Below are 16463 nucleotides of genomic sequence, written 5' to 3' on the forward strand. Positions count from 1 at the left end.
CAGGGCGTGTGTCTACTTGAGGTAAATGTTTAACTCACATGCCTGTACTTTGTTTGGCTGGAAACCACAGTTGTGGGTTCAATTCCAGACCTGATTTTTTTTTTTTTTTGAAGGGGGTTTACGTTGAGTTGTAATCCATATTGTTGTTGTTGTTAAGTGCCATTGAGTCGTGTCCAACTCATAGCAACCCTATACACAGCAGAAGTAAACACCGTTCTGTCTCGTGCCAGCTCCATGATCCTTGCTATACTTGAGTCCATCGTCACAGCCACTGTATCAATCCATCTTGATGAGGGCTATCCCATCTTTTATCGACCCCTCCACCTTACCAAGCATGATATCCTTCTCCAGGGAATGGTCTCTTCTGACAACATGACGAAAGTAGGTGAGAAGAAGTCTGGCCATTCTCTCTTCCAAGGAGCATTTTGGCTCTATTTCCTCCAGGACAGATCTGTCAGTTTTTTAACAGACCATGGTAATTTCAGCATTCTTCACCAGCACCACAACTCAAAAGCATCAATTCTTCTTCAGTCTTCCTTATTCATTGTTCAGCTCTCACATGCATAAGAGGCAATCCATGTTGCAGGCTATAGTATTTGATCTTCATCAGTAAGTGCTTCAAGTCCAATTCATCTTCAGCAAACAAGGCTGTGTCATCCACATACCACAAGTTGTTAATGAGTTTTCTCCAATTACCATGACATATTCTTCTTCATATAGTCCAGCTTCTTGGATTATTTGCTCAGTTTTCAGGTTGAAAAAATATCTTGAGAGGATGCAACACTGACACAGATCCTTCCTGATTTAAACCATGCAGTATCCCCTAGTTCTATTCAATTGACTGCCTCTTGGTTCAGGAAGAGACTCCTCATGTGCACAATGAAGTGTTCCAGAAGTCTCTTTCTTCACAATGTTATTCCTAATGTGTTTTGATCCACATAGTCAAATGCCTTTACATAGTAAAGAAAACACAGGTAAACATCTTTCTGTTATTCTCTGCTTTCAGCAAAGATCCATCTGATGTCAGCAATAGATTGCTGATGATAGGTCCTATACCCTCTTCTGAATCTGGCTTGAATTCCCATCAGTTCCTTGTAAATGTACTACTACAACCATTTTTTAATTATCTTCAGAAAAATACTACTTCCCTGTGATATTAACAATATTGTTTGATAATTTCAACACTCTATTGAATCACCTTTCTTATTTATTTATTTTTTTAAATTGTGATTTGGGTGAAAATTTACAGAGGAAATTCACTTTCCATACAGCAGTTCACATACACTTTGACTCATGACATTGACCACAATTTACCACAATGCAACAGCTCCATTCCCACTTCCTCCTGATAGTTACCTCTTTCCTGTGTCCATCCCTCCATGCACTCCTGCCCCTTGAGCTGTCTTCCTGTGCATAAGCAGCCCTTCTTTCCCCCATGATTGTTCTCTCCAAGGAGTGTATCTACCTCAGGTAAATGTTCAACTCATATGCCTGCCTTTTGTTTGGCTGAAAGCCATAAGTGTGAGTTCAATTCCAGATCTGAAGGGCAGTTAGGGGCCATAGTCTCAGTGATTCCACCAGGCTCTATCGGACCAACAAAACCTCCCTCCGCTTTTTTTTCTCCAAATGATTTTGAGTTTTGTTCCACATTGCTCTCTCTCTCTATCCAGGATATCCTACATAGATCCCCTACCAAGTGGTTGACAGTGGTAACCGGGCATTATCTACTTCTTTTGGTCTAATAGTCATATAGGCTGCAGATCGCAAGGTGTACCAGTCTCTAAGACTAATTGTTTCCATGAATTTTTGGTTTTCTTCATTCTTCTTTGCTCGGGATGAGGAGAGACCCATCATTGCATCTAGATGGCAGCTTGAAAGCTTTTAAGATCCCGGTTGCTACTCACCAAAGTAGGAGATGGAACAATGTTTTGTGTAGTATGTTATGCCAATTGAGCTTGATGTCCCTTGTGACTATGATCCCGAGCCCACAGGTTCAACTACTCAGTCCCTCTGGGTAGCTGGCTGTAACCAAGCAGTGACTACAACCTTGCCCCTTGTCAGCTCTACTATACACCTGGAAATTCAGATCACACACATAAACTTATAGGACCATTGTCTGCCAACTCTATACATGTTCTTGGGTATACTCCCAACTTCATAGACATACCTACTAGTTCAGCCTGTCCACCCATCTATTCACCCACACACTCATGTTTACCTTCACTGACAATGCAATACTGAATGTGCAAAAGGGTTCATCTTTGTGATCTGTACCTCCCATGTACCTCTCTATGTCTTTCTCTTCCTCAATGCCATCATATTGCTCACTCATATTTGGTACATTGCCCTTCTCTTCACCCAAATCAATATTTATCTCTACTTATCTAACAGTGTTCCTTCTCCTCCCCTTCCACCCCTGGTAACCAACAAAGAAAATTTCCTTCCATAGATAAATAAACCTTTCCTTGGCTTTTACAATAACGGACTAATACAATATTTGTCTTTTTGTGATTGACTTATTTCACTGAGCATAGTGTCCTCCAAGTTCATCCATGTTATGCAGTGTTTTGCAAATTCTACATTGTTCTTTAGCTTTGCATAGTATTCCATTCTGTGTATGTACCATAGTTTGGTTATCTATTCCTCAGTTGACAGACACCTAGGTTGTTTCCATCTTTTGGCTATTATAAATAGTACTGCGATGAACATGGGTGTTCATATGTCTGTTCTTATCATGACTCTCACTTCTTTAGGATATATACCTAGTAATGGAATGGCTGGGTCAAATGGTATTTCTAAATCCAACTTTTGAAAGAATCACCATACTGCTTTCCACAATGGTTGTTCCATTTTACAATCCCACCAGCAGTGTATGAGATTCCCAATCTCTCCACATCCTTGCCAGCATTTGTTATTTTCTGTCTTGTTGAACTTTGCTACTAGTGCTGGAGCAAGATGGTATCTCAATGTTGTTTTGATTTGCATCTCTCTAATAACTAATGATTAGGACCATTTCCTCATATGTTTGTTGGCCGCTTGAATATTCTCCTTGTTGAAGTATCTATTCATGTCTTCTGCTCATTTTTTAACACCTTTCTTTTTAAGGGGCACAAATATCAATCTCTTCCTGTTGGTTGGCCAGGTAGCTGTCTTTCAACTTTCTTGGCATAAAAGAGTAAGCCCCTCCAGTGCTGCATCCATTTCTTGAAACATCTTAATGAGTATTCCATAACTTCCTAGAGCCCTGTTTTTCACCAATTCCTTCAGTGCAACTTGGATTTCTTCCTTCAGTACCATTGGTTCTTGATCATATGTTACTTCCTGAAATAATTAAACATCAACCAATTCTTTTTGATACATTGATTCTGTGTATTTCCTCCATCATCTTTTGATGCTTCCTGCATTGTTCACTATTTTGCCCATAGGATCCTTCAATAGTGCACCTTGAGGCTTGGTTTTTTCCTTTAGTTCTTTCATCTTGAGAAATGTCAAGTATGTCCTTACCTTTTGGTTTCTAACCCCAGTTCTTTGCATATTTCATTATAATGCTTTATTTTGTCTTCTCAAGCTTCCCTTTGAAATCTTCTGTTAAACTTTTATTTCAACATTTTTTTTTTCCATTCTCTTTAGTTGTTCTCCATTCAAAAGCAAGTTTCAGAGTCTCTTCTGACATCTATTTTGGTCTTTACTTCCTGTCCTGTCTTTTTAATGTCTTTTGCTTTCTTCATGTATGATGTTCTCAATGTCATCCTGCACCTTGTCTGGTCCTCTTTCATTGGTGATCCATGAATCAAATTTACTCCTCAGATGGTCTCTAAATTCAGATGGGATATATTCAAGGTCATATTTTGGCTCTCTTGTACTTATTTTAATTTTGTTCATCTTCAACTGGAACTTGCATATGAACAATTGATAATCTGTTCCATAGTCAGCTCCTGGCCTTGTTTTGATTGATGATATTGAGCTTCTCAATCACCTCTTTGCACAGACATAGTCAAATTGATTCCTGTGTATTCCACCTGGTGTGGTCCCTGTGTATACCAACCATTTATGTTGTTGAAAAAAGATATTTGCAATGAATAATTCTTGCAAACTTCTGTCATGAGATCTTTGGCATCATTTCCATCCCCAAGGCCATCTTTTCTAACAACTGATGATTCTTCTTTGTTTCCAACTTTCACATTATAATTACCAGCAATTATCAGTACATCCTGATTGCATGTGTGGTTGATTTCATACTGCAGAAGTTTGTAAAAATCTTCCATTTCTTCATCTTTGGCTTTAGTGTTTGGTGTGTATGTTAGAATAATAGTTGTATTAACTGGTCTTATTTGCAGACATGGGGATATTATCCTATCACTGATAGCATTGTATTTCAGGATAGATCTTGAAATGTTCTTTGTGATGATGAATGCAACACAATTCTTCTTCAGTTTGTCATTCCTGACATAACAGATCATATGATTGTCTGATTCAAAATGGCCAATATCAGACCATTTCAGCTCACTAAACCTAGCATATTGATCTTTTTGCATTCCAGTTGATTTTTTACAACTTTCCAATTTTCATTAATAATTCCATGTTCCAATGGTTAATAAATGTTTGCAGCTATTTCTTCTCATTTTGAGACATGCCCACTCAGCTAATAAAGTCCAGAAAACCTTACTATATCCACATGATTAAAATTTATTTTATCTTGAGGATGCAGCTCTTCCCCAGTCATATTTTGAGTGTCTTCTAACCTGAGGGGCTCATCTTCTAACACTACATCAGACAAAATTTCACAGCTCTTCATAAAGTTTTTCAGTAATATATCAGACAGTGTTTCGCTTTCATTCATAAACGTTTTAGTGGCAAATTATTTTCAGAAGTGAATGGCTTCATTCTTCTTCCCCTTCTGTCTTGCTTTTGAAGCTCTCTGAAACCTGTCCACCATGGGTGACCTTGCTGGTACTGGAAAGACCAGTGACATAGCTTCCAGCCTTGCAACAATACTCAAGCCACCACAATCTGACAAACTGACACGTGAATGGTGGCTGTTAAGTTTTCAGCCCAGAAAATCCTATGGAGCAGTTCTACTCTGTAATATATGGTGTTGCCATGAATTGGAATCAACTCAGTGACAGTTAACAACTATTACAGATATTGGAAGAAAAATGGAAGAAGAGAGGTTCAATTTTGGAGACTATAGAGCACTCATTTTAGCTAGGAGAAGCCCTTAAATAGTTCTTAAACAACTCTTAAAATGTAAAAGTCAGTAAGGAGGCAAGAATGGGTGGACTTCTGTTTTCTCTGTGGAGTGGGAAACATAAAAATGCTGAGAGAAAAATTTTAAGAATCACATTTTTTGGGACAGAAGAATGACTGTACAGTAAATAGGAGAGAGCACTGATTAGGAAAATACAGACAGATCACTATTGAGGCTAAACACTGAATTTTTAGTGGCTTGGAGCTCTGGTGGTGTAGTAGTTAAGACATATGGGTGCTATTGAAAAGGTTCATCGTTCAAACCCATGAGTTGCTGTTCAGTAGAAAGATGAAGCAGTCTGCTTCTGTAAAGATTCATAGCTTTGGAAACCAATGGGGGTAGCTATGAGTTGGAATCTACTTCATGGCATTGAGTTTGTGTTTTTGTTTGACATCTATATGATTGTATGATTCTTCTTGTAGAAATGGATATTTGGATTGATTATCATTTAGGATATATATATATATATATATATATATACACATATACACATATACATATGCATATACATACACACATATATACACATATACACATACACACATATACATACACACACACACATATATATATAGGCCTGGAACATCAGAACATAAAGGGTAAAGAAGTTGGCTTTCACTAAGAGTGTGCTGAAGAAATGGTTTGCAGAATCAAATTGGTGAAAAAAAAGTGAAGTAGGCAAATGATATGTAGGTTGAAAAAAATTGGAAGGATTACTGTCTTGAGTTTTAGGATTTAGAAGAACAGTTATAGTGACAAAACTGTAACTCATTATGTGGAGAAAGCAGGATTTTAAATTTAATACTTCAGAGGTAAAGTAGTTCTGCATTTTAATGAAGATTTGCTTAGCAATATGAATGGGTGGATGAAGTGAACTAAAGATTAAGTTTATTAGACATCACAGAGATTAGGAGATCAACAACCCAAGAAAAATGATGACAACACTAATTATTTGCATAGACGTTGGAGTCTCAGAATTTATTGTAGATACTTCTGTAAAAAGAGAGAAAAACAGTTACTGATCTGTAAATAGTCATTGAGAGAGGGATCAGATAATGTAGTATAGCTGAATAGCAAAATCTTCTAAGGATCAGTTGTTTTTATAAGGAAGTGGAAGAGTCATGGCTGAACATAGCAGTGAAAAAGTAAAGAGATGCTAATTTCACCTCATAATCCTGAAAATAGAAAGCTACAGAAAAATAAATTGTGTTCTGTTCTGAGGCTGTCTACATTCCAAGTTCAGTAAGGGCATGGTGGTGAAAGAAATATTTTGTAAAACTGTGGAAGTAAAAATAATTTGTTGTTCTTGTTTTAATAGACTTTAATTTTTAGAGCAGTTTCAGTTTTACGAAAGTAGTGAACAAAGTACAGAGAGTTCCCATATACTCCCTCTGCCCACTGCACAATATTTCTTCTATTATTAGCATCTAGAATTTTTGTGGTACACTTCTTCCAATTGATAAGCCAATATTGATACATGATTAGCTAAAAATAATTCTTTGCATTAAGATTCACTCTATGTTGCACAGTTTTATGGGTTTTGACAAATGCAAAATGTCATGTGTCTACTAGTACAGCTTACAGAATAGTTTCACTGCCTAAAAATAACCTCTTCCCCACCTATTCAGTCTGCCTTCCTTCTCCCTGATCTCCTGGCAACCACTGATGTTTCACTCTATAGTTTTGTCTTTTACAGAATATCATACAGTTGGAATTACACATTACGTAGTTGACAGACTGGCTTCTTTCACATAGCAATATGCATTTAAGTTTTCTCTATGTCTTTTTGTGCCTTGATCATTTTTATTGCTGAATAATACTTCATTTTATGGTTGTATCACAATTTGTTTATGCATTTTGAAAGGTATTTTGGTTGCTTCCAATTTTGGCCAGTTATGAATACAGTTGCTATAAACATTCCTGTATGAATTTTTACATGGACATACATTTTCATCTCATTTGAGTAAATAATTAGGAGTGCAATTGCTGGTAAGCCAGTTTCCAGCTTTGTAAGAAATAGCTAGCTTTTTTTCTAAAGTGCTGGTCTTATTTTTTATTCCTACTAGTAACGGACGAGACTTTCTCTTGCTTCACATGTTTGCATTTGGTAGTGCATTTGGTAGTGTCAGGATTTTGGAATTTAGTACATGTGTAGTGGTATTCATAAGAGACTTTTTAAATCATGACATAAAATTGGTAGAGCAGTTAGAAGAACATTTGGAGAATAAAGAAAGCTGTTTGGTAAGATGACAGGAAGAAAAGAGTGGCATATATATAATAATGACAGAGAAAAGAGATGATCATAATTGTTCATCTTCTGGTGCTGAAAAATAGTAGAAGTACAGGTGGACAGCAGGGAGCGTTTTGATGGTCAGAAAATTTCAAGAAAATCACTATAGCTATTGCCAGAGGATGATTAAGGAGGCACTCAATTTAAAAGTTGTCTATGTCTTGTTGATGAGACTTTTAAGTGATCTCTCATCTCTGGTCAGTGAGGGAACTACAAGTTCTCTGAAAAGTGTGTGTATAATTTGAACCTTGGCACCAGAGGAGTGTAGATGTAAGCCTGTGTGTGCTGATGCCAGCAGGCAGAGCTCATGTGTAGGGAGCTGTACTTGAGTAGGAGAATGGTGTACTGGGACATGGGACAGTGCCTGTAAGTATGTGCTTTTGATGAACAATTTTGATGGAAAGCTATGAGTTTCTTAAAGGTTTCCTTTGGTACCAATCCTACTTCTAATTCCCTTAAAATGTATAGCCTGGGTGAAAACAAAGTTTTTTTTGTCTAAGAATTCTCACTACTTCTCTCATGATGCTCTCATAATGATTTGAGTCACAGAGATAACATTTAATTCCCAAATTCTTTATATGTTGCATACAAACTGAAGAATATTACCATCACTGAAGAATATTTAAACAATTATTATAAATGTTAAAAGTAAGAAACTTTTCATTCAATTAAATCTAAAAATTATACTCACTCAGGTATTGGAGCCACTAGGCACAATTTAGATAATAAATAACTGGATCTTTTGAGTCATGTGCAAGGGAAAGTTGAACATCTAAACCTTGGAGGAAATTTGTATGAATTCTTAGGAAACTCTTTATCTTTCCTGCTCTCGTTTCCAATTACTGGTTATTATTCAAGGTTTTATTTTTCTTTTGCTTCTACCTCACTGGGATTCAGTACTTTCTGTGTATGCTGGAATAGTCAAAACCAGTAAGAGAACTAAGACTCTGCCGGTACAAAATAATTGTTTAACCAATAAATACAACTCCAAATTCCTCTGGTTCGGGTCTGTTACATATTCTTTTTGTAGTTTTCAGTGTTTTGCTTTTTTTTTTTAAATCAATTTAGAACCACATCATATCAATTATGAATTTTGATTCCCTAATTTGTCCAAAATGGTCAAACTCTGACACTTATCCTTTTATTTCTCACATTTTCTCAATACCTAGAAATAGGTTATACTTTCAAGTGACCTGAATTGTATTTGAGTTAATCATTTTAGAAGGCAGCTGTAAAAGAATTAGTATTCTTTGGTTAGCATTTCTCCAGCTGAAAGAAGAGAGGAAAAAATGTAAGCCCCAAATTGCAATATTAAGAGATTCCATAGGCAATATGTTGAATGATGCAGGAAACATCAAAAGAAGATGGATGTGAAGTGACACAGAGTCACTATACCAAAAAGAATTGGTAGATAATCATCCATTTTAGGATGTGTCATATAAACAAGAAACAATGGTATTGGAGGGAGAAGTTGAAGCTGCACTGAAGGAACTGGCAAAAGTCAAGGCTCCAGGAATCAACAGAATACCCATTGAGATGTTTCAGCAAATGGATGCTGTGCTGGAGGCACTCATTCAGCTATGCCAAGAGATTTAGAAGACAGCTATCTGACCAACTGACTGGAAGAGATACACATTTGTGTCCTTCCCAAAGAAAGGTGGTCCCACAAAATGTAGAAATTATCAAACAATATCATTGATATCACACACAAGTAAAATTTTACTGAAGATAATTCAAAAACAGTTGCAGCAGCATATTGACAGACAACTTCCAGAATGCAAGGTGTATTCAGAAGGGGATGTGGATTGGGGGATATTGTAGCTAAATGTCAGATGGATCTTGGCTCAGAGCAAAGAATACCAGAGAGATGTTTACTTGTGTTTTATTGACTATGAAAAGGCATTTGATTGTGTGGAGCATAACAAATTATAGGTAACTTTGAGAAGAATGGGAATTTCAGAACACTTAATTTACTCATGAGGAAACTTTACATAGACCAGGAGGCTGTCATTTGAACAGAACAGGGGGATTCTTTACTTTAAAATCAGGAAGGGAGTGCATCAGGCTTATATCCTTACACCATACCTATTCAATCTGTATATGCTCAGCAAATAATCTGAGAAGCTGGACTATATGAAGAAGAACATGGCATCAGGATTGGAGGAAGGTTTATTAACAACTTGAGATACACATATGACACAACTTAGCTTGCTGAAAGGGAGGATGACTGATGAAGATTAAAGACTACAGTCTGTAATATGGATTACACCTCAATGTAAAGAAAACAAAAATTCTTACAGCTGGCCCAGTAAGGAGCATCACGATAAAAGGAGAAAAGATTGAAGTTATCAAAGACTTCAAATTGCTTCAGTCTACAATCAACACCAGTGGAAGTAGAAGTCAAGACACCAAAAGACATATTGAATTGGGCAAACCTGCTGCAAAAGACCTCTTTAAAGTGCTGAGGAGCAAAGTTGTCTCTTTTAAGGGTAAGGTGCACCTAACCCAAGCCATAGTATTTTCAATCATCTCATATGCATGTGAAAGCTGGACAAGGAATAAGGAAGACCGAAGAAGAGTTGATGCTTCTGAGTTGTGGTGTTAGGGAAGAATGTTGAAAGTACCATGGTCTGCTAAAAGAACTAACAAATCTGTGCTGGGAAAAGTACAAACAGAAGGCTCCTTGGAGGCCAGAATGGCCAGATTTCGTCTCACCTACTTTAGTCATGTTATCAGAATGGACCACTCTCTGGAGAAGGATGTCACACTTGGTAAAGGGGAGGGTCAAAAATAAAGGGTAAGGCCCTCAACAAGATGGATTGACACAGTGGCTGCAGTGATGGTTTCAGGTATAGTAGAGATCATGAGGCTAGCACAAAAGTGAACAGTTTTTCTTTCTGTTGTACACAGAGTCACTATGAGTTAGAGATGACTCGACAGCACATAACAACAACCACAGTTTGTCTATGTCCAAGAAGAAATCACAAACCAATTTTAACCAAAAGCCATTTATAGGGTATGAATAAGAAAGGGCAGTACCACATTTGTTTCTCTCTCTCTTATTTTTTAATATTTAGTGTAAAAGTGACTAATCAATTAAGCCCTGGAACCACTGGGTTGAAATGCTGATTTATTCTTTGGTCTATTGTCTTTACTGTCCTTTTTGTATGATTTTGTAAATATCTAGCTTTCAATAATCATTTATAATGCTTATATACATAATATGTCAAGTATATGTGAAAGCATCTCTTTATGGAAACATATTGTTGTTGTTGTTATTTGCTGTTGAGTTGGCCCCGACTCATAGTGACCCCTCCTTGGGTTTCCGAGACAGTATCACTATGGAAGTAGGATTGCCCAACCTTCCTTCCGAGGAGTGGCTAGTGGGTTTGAACCACCAGCCTTCTGGTTAGCAGTCAAGTGCCTTAGGCACTATGCTACCAGAGCTCCTTATGGAAACATATGCAAGTTAAATATAGAATTTAATCTTCTTAAATTCTTTATATATTATACAAAACTGCAGAATCTTTTATCAATTACTATAAATATTAACAATAAGAATCTTTTTTTCATAAATAATTTGTGATTGGAGAGGGAAAAATGTATTTCCCTTAAGAACAAAAAAAAAATATTTTCTAAATTTTGTATAATAAAGAATGTTTTTGTTATAATTTTCCTTTTATTTAACTAAACTTTATTTCTTCCTCAGTGTTGAGTTTTGCTATAAGTCAACATTAAACAGTATAGAAGTAAAGACTGATTTTATGTGAGCAATTACTCAAGTAAAAAAATAAAAATCAATGATTTTACTATGGTTGTAGATAGCCATCTGCACTCCCACTCAAATTCTATTTACAATATGCACATTTGTATTTGCCTGATCTGTAACTAGATATCTATGAAATTGACCAAATATGTATTTCCTCAAATTCTAATAAAAAGCTGTACTTTTTGGCTATACTTATTTCTTAATTATAAGAGGCTTGAAAAGTTTAAAGTGACAAAAAGAAGCATATCAATTTCTAGAGTCAATTTATTTTAATTCATTATAAAAATGTATGCAAACCTGCTTTTTTTTCAAATGAACATCATTTTCTTTTTCTCTCCTTCCATCTTTCATTGTTAATATTAAATTTCTGTTGACTGGCTTTGACTTTTTATTTATAGCAAGGCTAGGTAAAGGAGAAGCCTCCTATACTCAGCCAAATTTTGTGTTCATCTGGGGACTGATGTAAATCTTACATAAAATGTTTCACATATAAATACACACTAAGAAATTGTACCCATATTCAGAAAGGATACTACTGAAACACTGATAGTTATTATTATTTATATTTTACTTGAAAAACATTTCAAAGCACCCTAAAAATGTCATGTATTCTCACTATTTAAATAACTTATAAATAGTAAATAAGAGACAGTCTTGACTAAGCCATCCAGTCCCTGTGACAACTACCAATACTATCACAGCAAACACAGTTAAAAGTCGGGAATATAGCATAAGCTAAAACTTTTGTTGGAACCAATTACCTTCTATGCATGGGAATAATAAGTGAGGTTCAAAGAGCATTGAAAGTAGCAGTTGCTGGGATCATTCTGTCATGTTTATGGTCCACAGATGAGTGACTAAACCAAATTTGGAATCAGATATTTTCAACAGGTTGGCACTGAATAAATTAAAAGCCTAAAGTATATAGATGAGATAAATAAGCAGATGGAGTCCAATGTTGGGAGAGTCAGACCAATTAGCCCTCAGCCTGTAGTGCTTATTTCCATTTTTATTTTATTTTCCTATTTTCTCAGGTGACCCTTGAGTTTTTAACTTCATACTCCCATCTGTTCTACCTTACAGCTTCTTGATTGTGACATATTTATTTATTGGCTGCTCTGGTTGTCAAGTCCTTTGTCTTTTCAACATATTAACTTTCTTAATTGGACATCTTCCCTAGTAGACTAGAAAGAATACCTGCCACTATCTCAGACCATATTCCTTTTCTAATTATTCCCATTCGAAATCTTCTTTAAGAGGTTTCTGTTACATAAGTGGCTACATACTTACATAGTCTCCCACCTATGAGTCCAGGAATTTTCACTTGTTCCCAGGTAACATACCTACTAGACAGTACTTTATGAGGTGGTCTTTCAAGGTACTGCCTAATGCTGAACGACGAAGATTCACTGGAACATTAGATTCTCTATCTTATAAAACTGACCTGGAGAAACAAGGTAAGAGTATTGTAAATGAGACAAAAACAAGGAGAAAAACACACATTCCAAAAGAGCTGACATACATAAAGACAAAATTACACTGTGAAGTTCAATAGACTGCTGCTGTTGAAGGATAATAAGGTAACCTGGTTTTCAGACTTTTGAGTTTGAGGCTTTGTTAGACCACCCTGGGTGTATGGTGTTGCCAGGTTTTTAATTTGGGCTTGCTTGTTCTACTTTTCCTGACTTTCTGTGACCTATGTTTGTCTGTAACCTTATATGAAACTTCCATTACTTGATATTATTACCTAGATGAGAATCTTTCTTCACATGAAAAAAAAACACAGACTACTCTTAAATCACCTAGTAATAAGTCCTATGGCTTGGTCCCTGCATAGTCTTCTGTAGAGGGTATAAAAAGTGTGTAAATCAGCCCTGCTGTCCAACACTCTGATCTGTACCCCTTCTACTTGTGTCTACTTAGGATCTTATCAAAGATAAATGGACCAGGAAAGTAATACATTATATTATATTTTATCATTAGATATCTTCTAAAATCCATAATCTGCATTCTAAAATTCTGTGTATTTCATTGAATCTTCCCGAGGTATGAAGAGAAAGACAGGCAAGTACACTTTTCTGCAGCATTCAGATTTGTTGTTTGAATTTATTTTTCACTTTGCAATTTCAGTTTCATTAAAAATTATGCTTGGGGTTAAGAAGGATAATGATGCATGATAAAGATCTCAGCTAAACTGAAAATGTGAAGTAAAATCCTGTCAGATGTGTGATCTAAAATCTGTAGCCACAGAGAGATTTCAAATTCTGATTTGTCTAGACAAGGATAGTTACAAAAAGTGAATGTTACTATTCTAATGCTAAGTTTGAAGCTCTATAAACAAAAATGATTATTATTTATCTGGGTACAAATACTATACTATTTTAACTAATATAACACACTAAGCCACCACTCATCTGTCAGTTTGCTGTACTCTAGTGGCTTACATGTTGCTGTGATGCTTAATTGTGCTCACAAGGAAATTGTACATAGACCAAGAGTCAGAAGTTCAAACAAAACAAGGTACACCAAATGGTTTAAAATCAGAAATATGCATGTCATGGTTGTATCATTTACTATACTCATTCAATCTGTATGGTGAGCAAATAATACGAGAAGCTGGACTACATGAAAAAGAAAGTGGCATCAGAATTGGAGGAAGATTCATTAACAACCTGCGATATGTAGATGACACAACCTTGCTTACTGAAAGTGAAGAAGAGTTGAGGAACTTACTGATGAAGATCAAATACTATAGCATATAGTACGGATTACTATATGATTACTAAAGAAAAAAAAAAAATCCCTCACAATTGGACCACTAAGCTGCATCACAATAAATGAAGAAAAGTTTAAATTGGTCAGAGATTTCATTTTACTTGGATTCACAATCAACACCCATTGAAACAACAGTCAAGAGATCATATGTCATATTGCACTGGACAAATCTGCTGCAAAAGACTTATTTAAACTGTTAAAGAACAAAGATATCACTTTGAAGAATAAGGTGTGCCCAATTTAAGCCATGTTATTTTCAATAGCCTCATATGCATGTGAAACCTGGACAATCAATAAGGAAGACCAAAGAAGAATTAATACATTTGAATTGTGGCATTGGTGAAGAATACTCAAAACATCATGGACTTCCAGAAAATCAAGTAAATCTGTCCTGAAAGAAGTACAGCCAGAATACTCCTTAGAAGTGAGAATGGGTAAATTTCATCACACATAATTTGGTCATGTTGTCAAAAGAGACCAGTGCCTGGAGAAAGATATTATGCTTGATAAAGTAAAGGGTCAGCAAAAAAGCATAAAACCCTCAACAAGATGATTTGACCCAGTGGCTGAAAGTATGAACTCAGGCAGAGGAAAGATTTTGAGTATGGTGCAGGACCAGGCAGTGTTTCATTTTGTTGTACATAGGGTCATGATGAATTGGAGCCATCTTGAAGGCACTTAACCACAAGACCCCACCAAGGGGCATGGCTTCATACCATATAAGGGGAGTTTTCCTGAACTTTTGGCCAAAGTAAAATATTGAAACTAAATCCGTATTTCTGCTACATTCAGCAGATTAAAACTGAAGTTAACAGAGCATGTGCTTTAGGGTTGTTATTTGGCTAGCAACAATGGGTAACTAGGGAGATACATTCGCTGTGGCCAAGTCAGAATACGGAAATTATGCACTCTAAGGAGATGAGCTTAACACAAATGCACTTGCTCAAAATGGCTTTAAGAATCTTTCTCTTCATAATAAGGATGTAGAAACAATGTCTCAAGAAAATGACCATGGGTGCCAACTTGTTACATATACTTACCAGGTAAATGGAAAAATTTCACTTGAGCTAGTCATTTCCAAGGATGGGGCTTTGGCTTATTTATTATTGCCAGCCTGGGTACCAGATAGCCCCAATAAATGTTTTATATGAACCTAGATATTTTTCAACTTGTTCTGGAAGATATGCATTGTATGAATCTTGTAACTATGATTGCAAAACTCTGTGCCCAAACGAACTTTTGTCATTAACCCTTGTAACCAATTTTATAGCTCACCTAAACATTCCTAAGCAAATGCATGCTTTAGAAGCCTCTTCCTAGCTTTGTTTTACCCTTCCTTTTATTAATTCTGTGGAAGTTTAACCTATCAGTGACTTTTGTTATAATGTCCTCTTTTTTTTGCCCTATAATAGTTTCTGCCTGAGGCTCTCTCCCTGGAGTCAGGGTGTTTTCCCTTGTGTAAGCTGACAATTTCTCCCATTTGAATGAATCTTTAAAGCTGAATAAATCCACTGAAATTTACTTTAAGGTTTGAGTGGTTTCTCACCATGACATTTTGTGGGCTCATCAGGGATCTGAAAGTGGTCTCCCTGTTCAGTGGACCCAAGGACACTCAGATTGGAATTTTGCCACCAAATTAAAAGGCTATTATATTTATTTTTTCAAATTTCAGTGCTGCTGTTTGGAAAATCTTTAATGTTGTGTTACAATCCTGCTGATTGTTAACTTTCATTGAGCTGAATTTGTGAAGTGAATAGTTACCTTTGGTTGTTATATAAAGGACTTTTAGAAGAAGACGGTAGGGCTGGTCTATTTTTCTTCTCTTTCTCTTAGATAACAATTAAGCTCTGCATTTTTGAGATTACAAGCATGTATTCTTTGTTGGGAATGGGGAATGCTTGCTGGGAACTCTGCTGCGATTATAATAGAACACAATGGCCCCAGTTCTATGTAACTCCTGAGCCGTTGGCATGTTTTTGTCCATGAAAGTCTGGGAAATCAAAGGCCACTGCTTTGGGGCAGTTTTTACTTAGGCAGATTCACCTTTTTTGCACAGTAAATAATAATCTAAGGGCCTCTGAATTGAAACTAACTCAGTTAATTGTCTGTTTTTTATTGTACTTGGACTTTTGTTTAAACTTTCTAATAATTCGTTAAATTGGTATCCACTTTTAAGTACTTTTCAACTTAAGAAATTAGTATGTTTAAAATAAGAGAGAAGATCCCTAACTGGCAAAATGAATTAAATTAAAAAGAATGGCCTATATGTTTGTGTTTGGACTTGTTTTCATTGTCTTTAACTTCAAGTTGAATTTGCATATGAGCAGTTGATGGTCTGTTCCACAATCAGCTCCTGGCCTGGTTTTGGCTGAAGATATGGA

The sequence above is a fragment of the Orycteropus afer genome, unplaced genomic scaffold (assembly GCF_000298275.1).
Source record: "Orycteropus afer afer isolate SDZICR_OR568_19922 unplaced genomic scaffold, OryAfe1.0 scaffold00072, whole genome shotgun sequence".
Taxonomy (NCBI): Eukaryota; Metazoa; Chordata; class Mammalia; order Tubulidentata; family Orycteropodidae; genus Orycteropus; species Orycteropus afer.